The following is a 15,142-nucleotide window of genomic DNA, read 5'->3' as shown; positions in this document are numbered from 1 at the left end:
GTATGTAGGAAATAAATACCTGTCTCTTTTTTTGATTGACAGTGTACATTGAGTGCTTTTCTATGCCTCCTTTTGTGAGGAAAGCCTAGAATTGAGCCACTACCTAGGCTTTAAATAATTTGTCCCTGAAATATGGAGGTGGTAACCTAATATGCTTGAACAGTGTGAAAAAAGGGAGCCCAGCCCTGCCTCTCATTCAATGTTAGGGTCTCTTAGGACTTAAAACAAGATTAACTGTGTGCATGGGTGAGAACAGAAGGGTCCCTTGAGAATGGACTAGGGGGTTCAGTTTCCCAGATCCCCATGGGTACAGTAGTCATTATTTAATATTAGAAATAAATATGCATAATACAGCCTAGGGAATAAATGAGACAAAGAAATAGAATATTTATGTAAAGAAAGGAACTTATGTCTGAGGGAATTAAATGCAGATTTGTGGAACTAGTCCAACCTAAGTTGTGTCAGAAGGGAAGAAAAGACATCTAAAAGGCAGTCAGTCAATAAGCATTTATTAAGCAAATATTATGTGCCAGGCATTGTGCTAAACTCTGGGGATTAAAAAAAAAAAAGGCAAAAGACAGTCCCAGACCTCAAGAATGTCACAATTTAATGGAGGAGATAATAAGCAAACAAGTATCTCTAAACAATCTATTTACATGATAAATAGGAGATAATTAAAAGAGGGAAGGCCCTGGAATGAAGAGATGAAGAGGGGTTGGGGAAAGACTTCCTGTAGAAGATGGGATTTTAGTTGATATGTGAATGAAGCTGAAGAACCTAGGAGACAGAGATGAATAGAAAAAGCATTCCAGGCAGCCGAGAGAGAAAATGCCCAGAGCCAAGATAGAGGGCTTTTTCTTGGAACATCAAGGAAGCAGTTGTTACTGGATTAAAGAGTATTGGCAGGGAGTAACATGTAAGAAGACTGGGAAAGTGTTTGGGTAAGGAGGGAGCTGTAGGTTATAAAGGACTTTGAATACCAAACAGAGGATTTTATATTTGTGTGAAGGCAATAGTGTCTTCCAAAGTTGTAGAACATGTAATAGATGGTAGGGTCATAGATTTTAAGCTACAGGGACCCTTAGTAGTTATGTAATCTAAACATCTCATTTTTCATTCTTAATAGGGTAGATTTGTTTAAGATCGTATAGACATGCCAAGCATGAGAACAAGAATTTGAAGTAGGTATTCCAATACCACATCCAGTGCTCTTTACATGGCACCACAGAAGTCTGAGGAAAAGCTATTCATCCAGTTTGAACAAAGGTTCATGAAGTTAGGGTTGGAAGGGGCATTATAGGTACTTTTGGCCAATGCTCTAATTTGACAAATGGGAAAAGTGAGAGCCAGAGATGATGTATAAGTAGTCCAAGGTCACACAGATAATAGCAGAGCTGAGATTAAAGCTCAAATCCCCTAATTTAATAACTAGACCACTTTCCAGCATACCAGACTAACTATGCAAAGAGACAATTTGCCTATGTGTTTCCTACATCAGTGTACCAAAGATTAAAACAGGACAAAAGAAACTCAAAAGTTGCTTGTTCAATTCAACAGAAAGTTCAAAATTCATTGACAAGACACATCAGCTCCTTAATTTCAAGAACTGTGGAAGCAAACTTAGTAGTTGTTATTCTGAAAACATGGCCTCTGAGTAATATGATGCGATATATGAAGGCAATCCAACCCCTCCAAGCAGTGATAGTGAACTAAATTGAGAGGAAAAACATAATCATTCATATCCAATTATGATATAGCTAATCTTACAGTTCACTGAGCATGAGTCTGTTTCTTTTTCAGCAAGTAAAGGTCACCGGGCTAAAGGCAAGGTTGACCTTGACTCTACATAGAACAAGATTGAAACAGTAGAATCAGGGGAATTTTTCAAGAATAAAAAGAGATTAGACTTCAAAAATCATATATTTGGAATCTCTTATTTTACAATTGAGGGAACTGAAGCTTATAAAGTTCAAGCTCACCTAAGTAATTAATTGAAGATTGAAAACTAAAATCCAGATCTTGTAACTCCTATTCCAAAGGTATTTACAGTGAGCAACCTGCAATAAATCTTGACAGTCTGAATCCTCCAAAAATAAAATACGTGCCTTCAAGGAGATTATATTCTACTGGAGAATGCACAAAACCTTGTATTTTTATTGGCTTAATAATTAGATGAAATATACAACAGGAAAAATGTTTCTGGCATCAATTGTCATTATCTTCCTCTTTCTTTTTCCTTTTATGGAGGGTAAAACTTGTTCTTTAGTATTACTTACAGAGTAATTTACCTGACTTTTTGTTTGTTTGTTTGTTTGTCATTGTGATGGTAGTCTTTTTTTCTTCTGTTGGTTCATAATTGAACTACTCTAGAAGGCAATTGGACCAAAAGTCTAGTTACCCCACTCAGGTGGTTGATAATAATGATTAAAGAATTAACTGGGTTATCCATTGCTAGAGAATATGTATCATTATTTTTGCTATATTAAAATAAATTTAACTTTCATTTAATGAATGAGTTCTAAAGTTTTTCCCCCTTCTTCCTTTATCCCCTCAAGAGAAAGCAAGTAATTTTATGTAGGTTATACATGTGTAGTCATGAAAAACATATTTTTATATTAATCATGTTGTCAAACAAAATACAGACAAAAAAGCAAGAAAAATAAAGTTTAAAAATGCTTCCATCTGCATTCTGACTTCACCAGTTTTTTTCTCTGCAAATGGGTAGCATTTCTTTTTTTATCATAAGTTCTTCTGAATTGTCTTGGATCACTGGATTCCTGAGAACAGATAAATTATTCACAGTTGATCATCATACAAATTTCGTATTACTGTGTACAATGTACTCCTGATTATGTTCACTTCACTTTGCATCAGTTCATGTAAGACTTTCCATGTTTTTCTGAAAGCATCCTGCTCATCATTTCTTATAGCATATTAGTATTCCATCACAGTCATATACCACAACTTATCTAGTTATTCACCAATTGATGTACATTCCATAAATTTCCAATTATTTGCCAGTTCTAAAAGAGCTGATATAAATATTTTGTCTATCTATCTATCTATCTATCTATCTATCTATCTATCTATCTATCTATCTATCTATCTATCTATCTATCTATAATTTTCCTTTTTTAAAACATCTCTTTGGTATGTTAAGGGCTAAAATTCTAGCTAGTCTGTCTAAAATATCTAATGAGTGGTCGCCAATAAATTATAAGCTTTAGCAAGAGTTAGACTTTTAAGCATTTATTGAGGAGAATAAGAATTTGGTAAAGAGAGAAAGGCCTAGATTCCTATCTATTAAAGGGAGAGCACATTTCTAGCTCCGCTCTCCACCAGAGTCCAGAGGACAGAGCCCCAGAGTCAGCGCCAGTCTCTTCCTTCCTCCTCCCACTAGTCCGCGTCACTTCCTCCCACCAAAGAAAAGACTCCTGGTCTTGCCCTCAAAGACCTTCGCTTCATGGGCAGAACTCTTCTACAGTAAGTATCCAGCAGGTGGCGTCATTCCAATCGTTACAGGTATATAGGTCTACCGGAGGTATTGCTAGATCAAAGGGTATGCACGGTTTGATAACCCTTTGGACATTGTTTCAAATTGTTCTCCAGAATAGTTGGATGAGTTCAAAACCAACAGTGCATCAGTGTCTCAATTTTTCCACATGTTCTGAATCTTTCGTTATTTTTCTTTTCTATAATATTATTCAATCTGATAGATGTGAGGTGGAACCTCAAAATTCTTTTAATTTTCATTTCTCTAATCAATACTGATTTAGAGCATATTTCATATGACTATAGATCTTTGATTTCTTAATCTGAAAACTGTCTGTTCATATCCTTTGACTATTTATCAGTTGGAGAATGACATATTATTATAAATTTGTCTCAGTTCTCTATGTATTAAATATCCTTTCGCTGTTAGAATTTCTGTTTATTTCCTTCCACCCTATTTTCCCCTATTTATTGTCTGTCCCTCTGTCTCTCTCTCTGTTTCTCTATGTAGTTCTCTCTCTGTCTCTGTCTCCATCTCTGTCTGTCTCTGTCTGTGTCTCTGTCTCTCTGTCTCTGTATATCTCTGTATGTCTCTGTCTCTGTCTCTGTCTCTCTCTCTCTCTCTCTCTCTCTCCTATTTCACCATATACCTCCTCGGAAGAATTTTGCTTCTGATCATCACCTACCCCAATCTGCCTTGCCTTATATCAGGTCTGCCTTTTTTCTTATCCCCTTTCTGCCCTACTTCCCTCTACCGTAAGATAGACTTCTAGGGCAGCCAGGTGGCTCAGTTTATAGAGCACAAGCCTTGGAGTCTGGAGGAACTAAGTTCAAATTGGGCCTCAGACACTTAACACTTGCTAGCTGTGTGACCCTGGGCAAGTCACTTAACCCCAATTGCCTCAAAAAAAAAAAAAAAGACTTCTACACCCAACTGAGTGTGATGTTATTCTCTCTGAACCAATTCTGGTGAGAGTAATGTTCAAGCACTATCTGCCAGTCCCTATCTTCCCCTCCATTTTGCCTCTTTTGTGCCTTTTTATGTAAGATAATTTATTCCATTCTACCTCTCCTTTACCCCTTTTCCTAGTGCAATCCTCTTTCTCATACCTCAAATTTACTTTTTATATTATCCCACTGTTTTCAACTCATACCCATACCCTTTGTCTATGTATGCTCCTTCTAATTGCCCTAATAATGATAAAATTCTTAGAAGGGACTTCATCTTCCTATATAGGAATGTAAACAAGCTTTATTGAATCCCTTATGATTTCTCTTTTCTGTCTACCTTTTCATAGTTATCTTGATTTTTGTATTTGAAAGTAATGTGTTTTTTTTATTCAGTTTTTGTTGTTTCATCAGGAAGGCTTGAAAACTCTCTATCTCATTAAATATCCATTTTCTCCTGAAATATTATTCTCATTTTTGCTTGATTGGTGATTCTTGGCTCCTTTGCCTTCTGGAATATTACATTCCATGCCCTCTCATCCTTTAATGTAGGAACTGCTAAATCTTGTGTTAAATATAGAATCTTATGTGTAAAATAGAAGGTGATCTTTTCTTCAGTGGATTTCTATGTCTCTTTTCATTTGGCCAATTCTGTTTTTATGGAGTATTTTTCGGTGAATTTTTGTACATCTTTACCCACTTTTTGTTGCATTCTGCTTTTTTTTTTAGGTATAGTTTTCTTCAGTATTTTTGTGCCTTCCTCACCAAGCTGTTCACTGTACCAATCTTTTGATTCTCTTGCATCACTCTGATTTCTTTTCCAAATTTTTCTTCTACCTTTCTTATCTGATTTTAAAGATCCCTTTTTTGATGAAGTCAAAGCTATCCATTGCCATATGAAAAAATGCTCTAAATCACTATTTATCAGAGAAATGCAATTAAAACAACTTTGAGGTACTACCTCACACCTATCAGATTGGCTAATATGACAAAAATGGAAAATAATAAATGTTGGAAAAGCTGTGAAAATATTGGAACACTAATGCATTGTTGGTGGAGCTGTGAACTGATCCAACCATTATGGAGAGTAATTTGGAACTATGCCCAAAGGACTATGAGACCATTCATACCCTTTGACCCAGTGGTACCACTGGTAGGTCTGTATCCCAAAGAGACCATAGAAAAGGGAAAAGGACCCACATATATGAAAAATATTAATAGCAGCTCTCTTTGTGGTGGCAAAGAATTGGAAATTGAGGGGAATGTCCACCAATAGGGGAAAGGCTAAACAAGTTGTGGTATATGAATGTAATGGAATACTGTATCAGACTGCTTACCATCTTGGGGAGGAGGGAGGGAAGGGAGGGGGGAGAAAAAAAGATTGAAACTAAAAATCCAGTGAAAACAAATATTGAAAACTATCCTTATATGTAATATGTAACTTGAAAATAATAAAATAATAATAATAATAATAATAATAATAAAATCCCTTTTCAGCAATTTTAGGAATTCTTTTTCACCATAAGACCAATTCACATTTTTTCTCTGAGGCTTTGCATGTAGATGCTTTGACTTTGTTGTCTGATCCTGAGTTTTTGTTTTGACCTTCTCATCACCATAGCAACTTTCTATAGTTACATTCTATTTATGTTATTTACTTATTGTTTTAGCCTATTTCTTAACTTTTAACTTTATGTGAAATTTGGACAATCCTTCCATAATAAAGAAATAACTATTCCAACTTCAGTGTGTGTGTATGTGTGTGTGTGTGTGTGTGTGTGTGTGTGTGCAAAATGCATGCAGTTGTTTTCAGAGCTAATCCTATGGGTCTGTCAGTTTTCAGTTCTGCAAGATGATATGATCTTAGGATATTTGTAGTCACTGCTATCCTGGCTATGCTGTAGCCTGTGAGAGACCACAAGCACTCATTTCTACCCTGGAACCGTGACCAGGGTCCTTGATCCCCTGTGGCTCCATACTCTAGTATGCTAGTGATTCTCATTGCCCTGGAATTGGACTGGAACTGCATATGGGCAGTGCAACAGAGAGTTTTGTCTCCAGTGTTAGCAAAGGATTCCTAGTAATCCCCTTCTGTCTGACCTCCTTACCATTCTGGCCTGAGATCTCTGGAAGTTTATATTCTGATTTCAGTCACCCACAAGACCTGCTGCTTGCTCCACTCTCACCTCAATGAGACAGACCTTTCCTGCTGACCTTCTATGTTGACTTGTACTAGAAGGTCATTCCATCCCACCCTTTTTTTTGGTTTTGCCAGTCCAGAATTTGTTTTAAGGTATTATTTTTTTGTTGTTGTTTTGTTTTTTAGTGAGGCAGTTGTGGTTAAGTGACTTGCCCAGGGTCACAAGTTAGTAAGTGTCAAGTGTCTGAGGCTGGATTTATTTTGTTGGGTTTTTTTTGGTTTTTTTGCGGGGCAATGGGGATTAAGTGACTTGCCCAGGGTCACACAGCTAGTAAGTGTTAAGTGTCTGAGGCCAGATTTGAACTCAGGTACTCCTGACTCCAGGGCCGGTGCTTTAACCACTGTGCCATCTAGCTGCCCCACTGAGGCTGGATTTAAACTCAGGTACTCCTGACTCCAGGGCCGGTGCTCTATCCACTGCATCATCTAGCTGCCCCTTTGAGGCATTATTTTAAAGTTATTTGGAGGAGAATTTGGTTGAGTTCAGAAAAGTCCCTGCCTTTACCCCAATATCTTGCCTCTACCCATCCAAAAATATCTATATTTAAAGAGGAATATGGTTATTAGGAAAAATATACCCCAAAAGAAATTTCTGTCTAATGCTGGAATTTCAGACACAAATATAACAGATAGGTGGATCAAGTGTTACCCTGGTACTAATATCATATTAAAATTCTTAGAACATCTGCACGTACTTCAAACATTGAATGTATCCAATCATTATGGAGAATAAGAACATGTTAAAGAGTTGTACAGGATGAGAAGTATGGTATGATGTTTAAAATCTGACTGTTAAATTAGAAGCTTATAGCACCAGTCTTTGGGCATTAAGCATTTATTAAAGTATATTCAGGGTTAGTAAAGAGAACACATGCTGTTCAAAAAGTTTAAGAAAAAACCTATCTCCCCTGGTCTGCTGTTGCTACCGTGACCTCCAACTGGAAAAAAAAAAAAAAAAAAAAAGGATCTCCGGTTGCTTTAGAGTGGAAGCTTCCTGCAGTACTGCCCAAGGGGTGGTGTCCACACAGAGCTCCAAGCTAATTGGCTGGTAGCATTGATTGACATGACTTATAGGCAGTTATATGAATAGATGTAACTTCTGGACACTAGTCACATGCTTTCTCCTCAGGGGGGCATTGCCTTGGTTCTCACAATGTCTCTCTCAGCAGGGGTGGTGGCACCCTGATTCTCACAATGGATAGATTGGGTGTTGGACCACTAGAGAAAGCACACACATTAATAAATCATAGATCCACTAAATCTTTAGATACAACTCTTAATCAATGATTTAATAAGTGAATGGAGACTTTCCAGAGCTCTCCAAATAACACTCCCAATGGCACCAATTGATATACTCACAAGGTCCACCTATTCTATACTCTGCTCTCCTAAAAAGTACATAGGGGTAGTCTAGTTGAATAACTCCACATCTGAATTATGTTCAATTTTTTGAAAAGAAAGTTCCTTGTACCCCTTTAAAAAATATTGAAACCAAGGGAAGGTAACTTGTTCTTTATTTGGGGCAGTCAAGTTAGCAGAATATATTATGAAACTGCAAGGAAAACGTCACCTGCCATCATGATTGCCTATTCAATTCAATAGAGAGTTCTGAAACTAATCAACAAGAACCCTAAATGTGTCAACTCCTTAAACTCAAGCAGTCCCTTGACAGTCACATTTAACAGTCTTGCCAAACATTAGAGAGATTTTAGGGCTCTGGTAGTTATGCTCTCAAACCATTTGTATCTGAACCCCTCACCATAGCAGGAGCAAACACACAGCTGTCTGTTAGCATTTTTTAATATGACCAAGGAAGAAAGATCCTTCAGTATTTCCTTTGAAAAAACATATACTAAGATATATCCAGCAGATAGGCTATGGCCCTGAGGTGATTCAACTGTATAACACTTTTAAAAGTTTTCAAGACAAAATTATCTTTACCATTTGACTCATCATTTAACAGACATCTACTTAGGCATGATTAAAAACCCTTGATGGGGCAGCTAGGTGGTGTAGTGGATAGAGCACTGGCCCTGGAATCAGGAGGACCTGAGTTCAAATCCAGCCTCAGACAATTGACACTTACTAGCTGTGTGACCCTGAGAAAGTCACTTAACCCCAATTGCCTCACCACCCCCCAAAAAAAAACCTCAACCCTTTAGAGAATTGCAATCTTGTCCCTGGACATTTTAAAAGAATTGAACATGTCCAGAAAGAAAATGCCAAGTACCATAAGTATATGTTATCTAAAATCTCATTTAATTTTACTTAATATGAATTGTTTGATCTTGGGGGCTCAATTACGATGTTTATAGTCATACAATATTTAGCATATATGATTTTAAGTTTGGCTATCATTTTATACAATTTATCATGTAACAAACACGTATATTGTGAAATTTCATCCACCTGAGTAAATTTTCCAGATGATTGAAGTGACCCTAGTAAATACCATAACTTATTTAGAAATATCTTTGAAAGAAAGCTTTTAAAATGTGCTATCCCCCATTGATAAACAGAACATACTGAATTGTGTTGCAATTATTTCTTCTTAAGGATCCATTATGAATGAACATTTGGGCCAGTGTGCTATGAACACATAACACAGTTCACCTATTTTTATATATTTTTTCTGTCTTCCTTATCACTGGAATGCTAGAGGCTATCTGTCATCTTGCTATTATCATGCCCACATCTAACATTTCTCACAAATGTTCCAGGTTTGCTACTAAACTACTGTAGGGTGAGAACCTAGATCACTGTTTGCTATGAGTTGAATGTAAGTAAGACTGGGAGTGAGGCCTTTAGGAATGAAAGGTATAGTTTTAAAGCAATGAGAATTATTTTTGGAGTGCAGAGACTTCACACCCATGCTCACTTACTTCTCAGTTGGAACTATGTTCTGAAGAATTCAGTTTACTCAGTTTGGCTTTCCAAAAAAAGTTGTGAGGTGTGTGTGGGTACATGTGTGTGCATGTGTGCACATCAAGAATACTAACTCTTCCAACCCACATTCCTATAACACAACATATCCTTCTAGCCTTTTTAGTTTTGACATCAAAACAGAAAGCCACATTTTCATCTTATATTTGAACACAACTGTATTTCTAAAAATGGTTTTCTCTGTTTATTAGTTTATACCACTTCTCTGAGAAGCTTATCCAGTCCAATTTTGGGCTGAGGAAAAAAAAAATCTCATCAGTAGTAGACTGATTACTGTATCCTATAAGGAAACCAAAAGGGCCCCTTTTGAGTAAATTTATAAGACAATTTTATATAGCTATAGAACAAATAGAAGCAAAGAAATAAATTAACTTAAAGCTAGTGACTAAGTATTTCAAATTTCTCTTCTAATTGGACATATTTTAGTCACATATTGACGCCCCTGTTCTCCATTATTAGTTGAAAGTGATCTCCTCCGGGGTTTATAACCATCCACTACTATTTATTTTTTCACATTATTTACTTTGGGGAAAAGTATATTATTGTTGCTTTTTGTTTTCATATCATGGTCATTTCTTAATGTGTTCTCTTCCCTTGTCTATCCAATGAGACTTCTTTTTTAATGATGAAAATAATACACAAACAACTAACATATCAGCAGCATCTGACAGCTTATTCATTCAAACATTGAAAGTCCATCTCTCAAGCAAAAAAGGATGCATTCCCTCATTCTCTTGTTTCTTCTTCAACTACTCGTTAGCCAAAGAAACAACAATGTAGTAATTTGGGGAAAGGTGCAGGGAATGGAATACTTGAATGTGTGTGTATATAAACACATATATAATACAAAAATTGATATGCATATATATGTTATTTGAAATTTTATTGAGAAATATGGCATCATAAATTCATATAAAATTTGATAACTAGATATATGAATTGTATGAAAATGTTACTTTTTTTTTTCCAATTTTCCATTACTTTCTTGGATTGCTGATTAATAACCCTCATGCTGTCTCTACATTCCTGAATTTCTAAAGAAAACTCAAGGAAAGTTCCTAAAACATTTGGTAATCAACACCTGCCTCCCCTCACTGTGGCATGTATGGGAAAACATAAACAGGAGTTACAAAGCATAGATACTCACATTAAATCCGTCTTCTAGTCCCAAGGTCAAGACATAACTTTCCCAGTATTCAAGAGAAAGAGAAACTTGGGAGATCTCTGCCCACCTAGCTAGCATTCATCTTCAGAAGCATAATCTTCCCTCTGGTGCATGCAATAGATATGGCCAAGAAAGTATTATAGATTTATCAAGATTGCATGGGAATGGGGCAGCTAGGTGGCTCAGTGGATAGAGCACTGGCCCTGGATTCAGGAGGACCTGAGTTCAAATCCGGCCTCAGACATTTAACACTTACTAGCTGTGTGACCCTGGGCAAGTCATTTAACCCCAATTGCCCCTCAAAAAAAAAAAAAAAGAAACAAGACTGCATGGGAACAGGAGCAAAGTGGTTGTAATTGACACCAAAGGAAAGAATAATCACTCATACAGATGCAATTACATGTTTTAAGTATCATATTAAAGGATAATTGAGTATTGTAATGTCTTTTTTTCTTTTGATTTTCAAGGAATTTTTTTCTTTAACATCCTTGATCATCATATTACATGCTTCCACTTGATTAGTACATCCATGAATTATTTTTTGGAGGTAATTGGGGTTATGTGACTTGTTCAGGGTCACACAGCTAGTTAGTATTTAAGACTGTATTTGAACTCAGGTTCTACTAACTCCAGGGCTGGTGCTCTATTAACTGCATCAACTAGCTGAACCTTTTCCATGAATTTCTTATGTAATTCATATTTGTTATAAGAAAAAAAATTCTGAGTTATATGAGGACAATTCAATGTTTGAAAAGGATTGACAATATGATCTTCAAAAGATATGATTAGAATATGTATGTATACATATATGTATATATATATTATCTATTTATCTATCTATCATCTATAAATCTGACTGTCTAGATGAATTATAATAATAATTACTTGCATTCAAAGTACTTTGCTTCCATGATCTCATAGACTATCAGGAGTACTGGTAACAACTGCAAGTGTTATTACTCGTATTGTATGGATGAAAAGACTAAGGTTCAGAGAAATTCTAAAGCTTGCCTGTAATTAAAGACCCAATTACTTATAGCAATAAGTATATAAAAGACCTTTCACTTGAGACTCTACATACCAGTTGCCCTTAATATTCAATCTTTGATCTGATTGTAACTCAATAGAAACTGAACCTCAACTCTTGCCTCTGACTCCTCCTTCTGGCTTTTCTAATTCTGACTCCTTTGAAAGCATCTTGCTTCTAGGCTTAATTTCAGACTCCTTAATTAGTACCTGTGAATATTCTTGACTAATATGATCTCTTGGCTAACCTATTTTCTCTACCTACCTCTCCTACTCAATTTTTTCCATGGTTTATAATCTGAAATTTTGTATCCTGCCTCTGTGCTGCCATCCAACGAAAATAAAACACATTTAGACTAGGTTTCCTTCCTTTATCATTAGATTTTTAGCCAGGGATATTGTAAAGATAACAATAATTCTTCAAGTTGATTATTTGTTTTCTTTATACTTGACCCTGTACTGTATCTTAACACTGAATCACTTGATGATAGATGCATACTTATCATACTTATTTATCACATTCCTCCTTTTAATACCACTTTCTTCTGGAGATAACAAATGACAAAGACCATTGGTATCATAGAAGCTAACATCAATAAGCTCAATCCATCTTGAAAAACATATTCTCACTGTTTCACTGTGATAATCCATTTAACAAGTCATATTCTGGGTCACAGGTTTCTGATAAAGTGGGGCCATGATGAAAATATAATTAGACTTCAGTTGTTGAGACTCTCAAGTCAGCCGTCAATATGAAACAGCTGCTTTTCACAGCTCCCATTCTTCTCCACCTCCATATTGGAACTGACAGCTGCTATACAATCTGCAAATGAAATACCTAGTTTTTGATAAAGCTTATTCTTTGGGGTTTTGACCATGGAGATGCTGTTAGACTCATTCTTGGCTTGATGCCCACAAAAGCTAATTTGCTTCTTCCTCTTAGGTAGTTCCACGTTGTTTCTTTTCAAAGTTGAATCTGGGGATGTGTCTCTTGCAAGCTGAATAAAAAATAATAAAATTTTCCCAAAATTTTTATATAAATACTGGCTGAAAATGATAAAAATTGACATGGCTAGCCTTTGATCCATCACCCAAACTCTGTACCTCTGATAAGATGCACAATTGTATAAAATTTGTGAGAACCAGGGCCTCACTCCCTAGCAAACATGTGGGTTGGCTTGGCTTGGCGTCCAGAAGTTTTCATTATTCATAGAACCACCTGTAAGTCATGTCAATCAATGCTACCAGACAATTAGCTTGGAGCTATGTGTGGAGATTGCCCTGCTTCCTGTTCCACAGGGGGCTTCTGAGAGAAGCCACTGAGGATATATATATATATATATATATATATGTGTGTGTGTGTGTGTGTGTGTGTGTTTGTGTGAGATTAAAATTGGATATTAGATCATAAATCTCCCCTACTTAATCTTTCCCTTAATTTATCTCCCAGACTAGTAAATAGAAGAAGCTTCTGGTTTTCTAGATAGAACCTTTATTGTATGGTAGTCACAAGGTGATGTTGATTAGAAGGATAGGAAAGTAGAAATACAATACAAATCGTCTTAAGTCTAGGCTTAGTCTATATTCTGTATAAAACTCACCAAAACCCAAGGCCACTTTTGGGGAGAGAGACCGAGTCAAGCGCGTGCTGTTAACCGAGAGCTGGGCCGAGTCAAACTCCAGTCCACGTCTGTCTGTGCAGCACAGCCAGGAGACCAGCGGAGCAGGAAAAAGCTCACACTTCCATTCTCTCCTTGCCTTTTCAGCTCGAACCCCGGAAGTCGAGTGCATAGCAGGCAGTCTGACATGCGCAGCAGGCACACTGGCGTGCATAGCTCATGCCATTGGTCTCCTCCCCAAAAGGGTGGTCCTTAAAAAAAAAACTGGTGTCTTTCAGTTATCCTAACCGACTGTTAAGGAACTTTCATATTTTTTTTACCACATTTGTGTGTGAGTGTGTGTGTGTATGTGTGTGTGTGTGTGTGTGTGTGTGTGTGTGTGTGGTTCCTTAGGGTTGCAATGTTCATTTCTCAATCTCTTCAACAATTGATGTGGGTTTAATTTTGTAGAATGTCTTATCTTAAAAGTTCCCTTTCTTATTGCTAAGCCATAATTATTATTGCTATTCTAAGATGGTCTCCATTACTGACATTTTCATTACAAGCTGCAAAATGTTTTAAAGCTTCAAGATATTCTGACTTCATTTATAGGAGATAGAGCAACACAATTTATTAATTCTTAAAAGACTGAGAAAAGAGCAAAGATTAAGAGTTGTGGTAAAAAGTTTTAACGGTCGGTTAGATAATGGAGAGATGCCAGGTTTTTTTTTAGGACCACCCTTTTGGGGAGGAGACCAACAGCATGAGCTACGCACGCCAGTCTGCCTGCAATGCATGCCAGATTGCCTGCTGAGCACTCGTTTTCCGGGGTGTGAGCTTAAAAGGCAAGGAGAGAACAGAAGTGGGGCCTTTTTCCTGCTCCTCTGGTCTCCTGGTTGCGCTGCACAGACAGATGCGGACTGGAGTTTGACTCGGCCCGGCTCTCAGTTAACACCACGCGCTTGACTCGGTCTCCCTCCCCAAAGGTGGCCTTGGCTTTTGGTGAGTTTTATACAGAATATAGACTAAGCCTAGACTTAAGATGATTTGTATTGTATTTCTACTTTCCTATCCTTCTAATCAACATCACCTTGTGACTACCATACAATAAAGGCTCTATCTAGAAAACCAGAAGCTTCTTCTATTTACTAGTCTGGGAGATAAATTAAGGGAAAGGTTAAGTAGGGGAGATTTATGATCTAATATTCATTTTAATCTCACAGAGTTAAAGTCATTGGACTAACCTAAATGGAGACAGTTTGGGCCAATTGATAGTGTTCTTCCCATTAGAGCAATGCTTTGTAATTTTAGCGTGAAACCCTTATATTCCTCATTTTTCCCTGGGGGGTATAATGCAAAAAAAAAATGATTTAACTGATAAATGAAAGATTAAATTAGATCGAAAGGAACATTTCTCAATATTGAGGGTGGTTAAACATTAAAATATATTTTATTAATTTTTTTCATGATAGCAGTTTTATATCAATATTTTCAAAAAAAAAGCATATTTAGAACATATACTGTCAACTTAACTTGTCCCTGATATTTGAAAGTATAAGGGAAAAAGGCACAACCCAAATCCTAGGGTGCTAAATCTTGATTTATCAAAGGAAAAGCAAAATAAAACCCTGCACATATAAAATTAACCAACAAGACAGGAATATGTATTATGAAATAAGGACATTAAATGTCTAAGACAGTAAGTGATAAGTGTTTCAGTTATTTAGAAAAAGTGGGAATTGAATGAGTTGGAGCAGGACAAAGGCTCCA

This window comes from Dromiciops gliroides, chromosome 1 (assembly GCF_019393635.1).
Source record: "Dromiciops gliroides isolate mDroGli1 chromosome 1, mDroGli1.pri, whole genome shotgun sequence".
NCBI lineage: Eukaryota > Metazoa > Chordata > Mammalia > Microbiotheria > Microbiotheriidae > Dromiciops > Dromiciops gliroides.
This window is presented reverse-complemented; position numbering follows the sequence as displayed.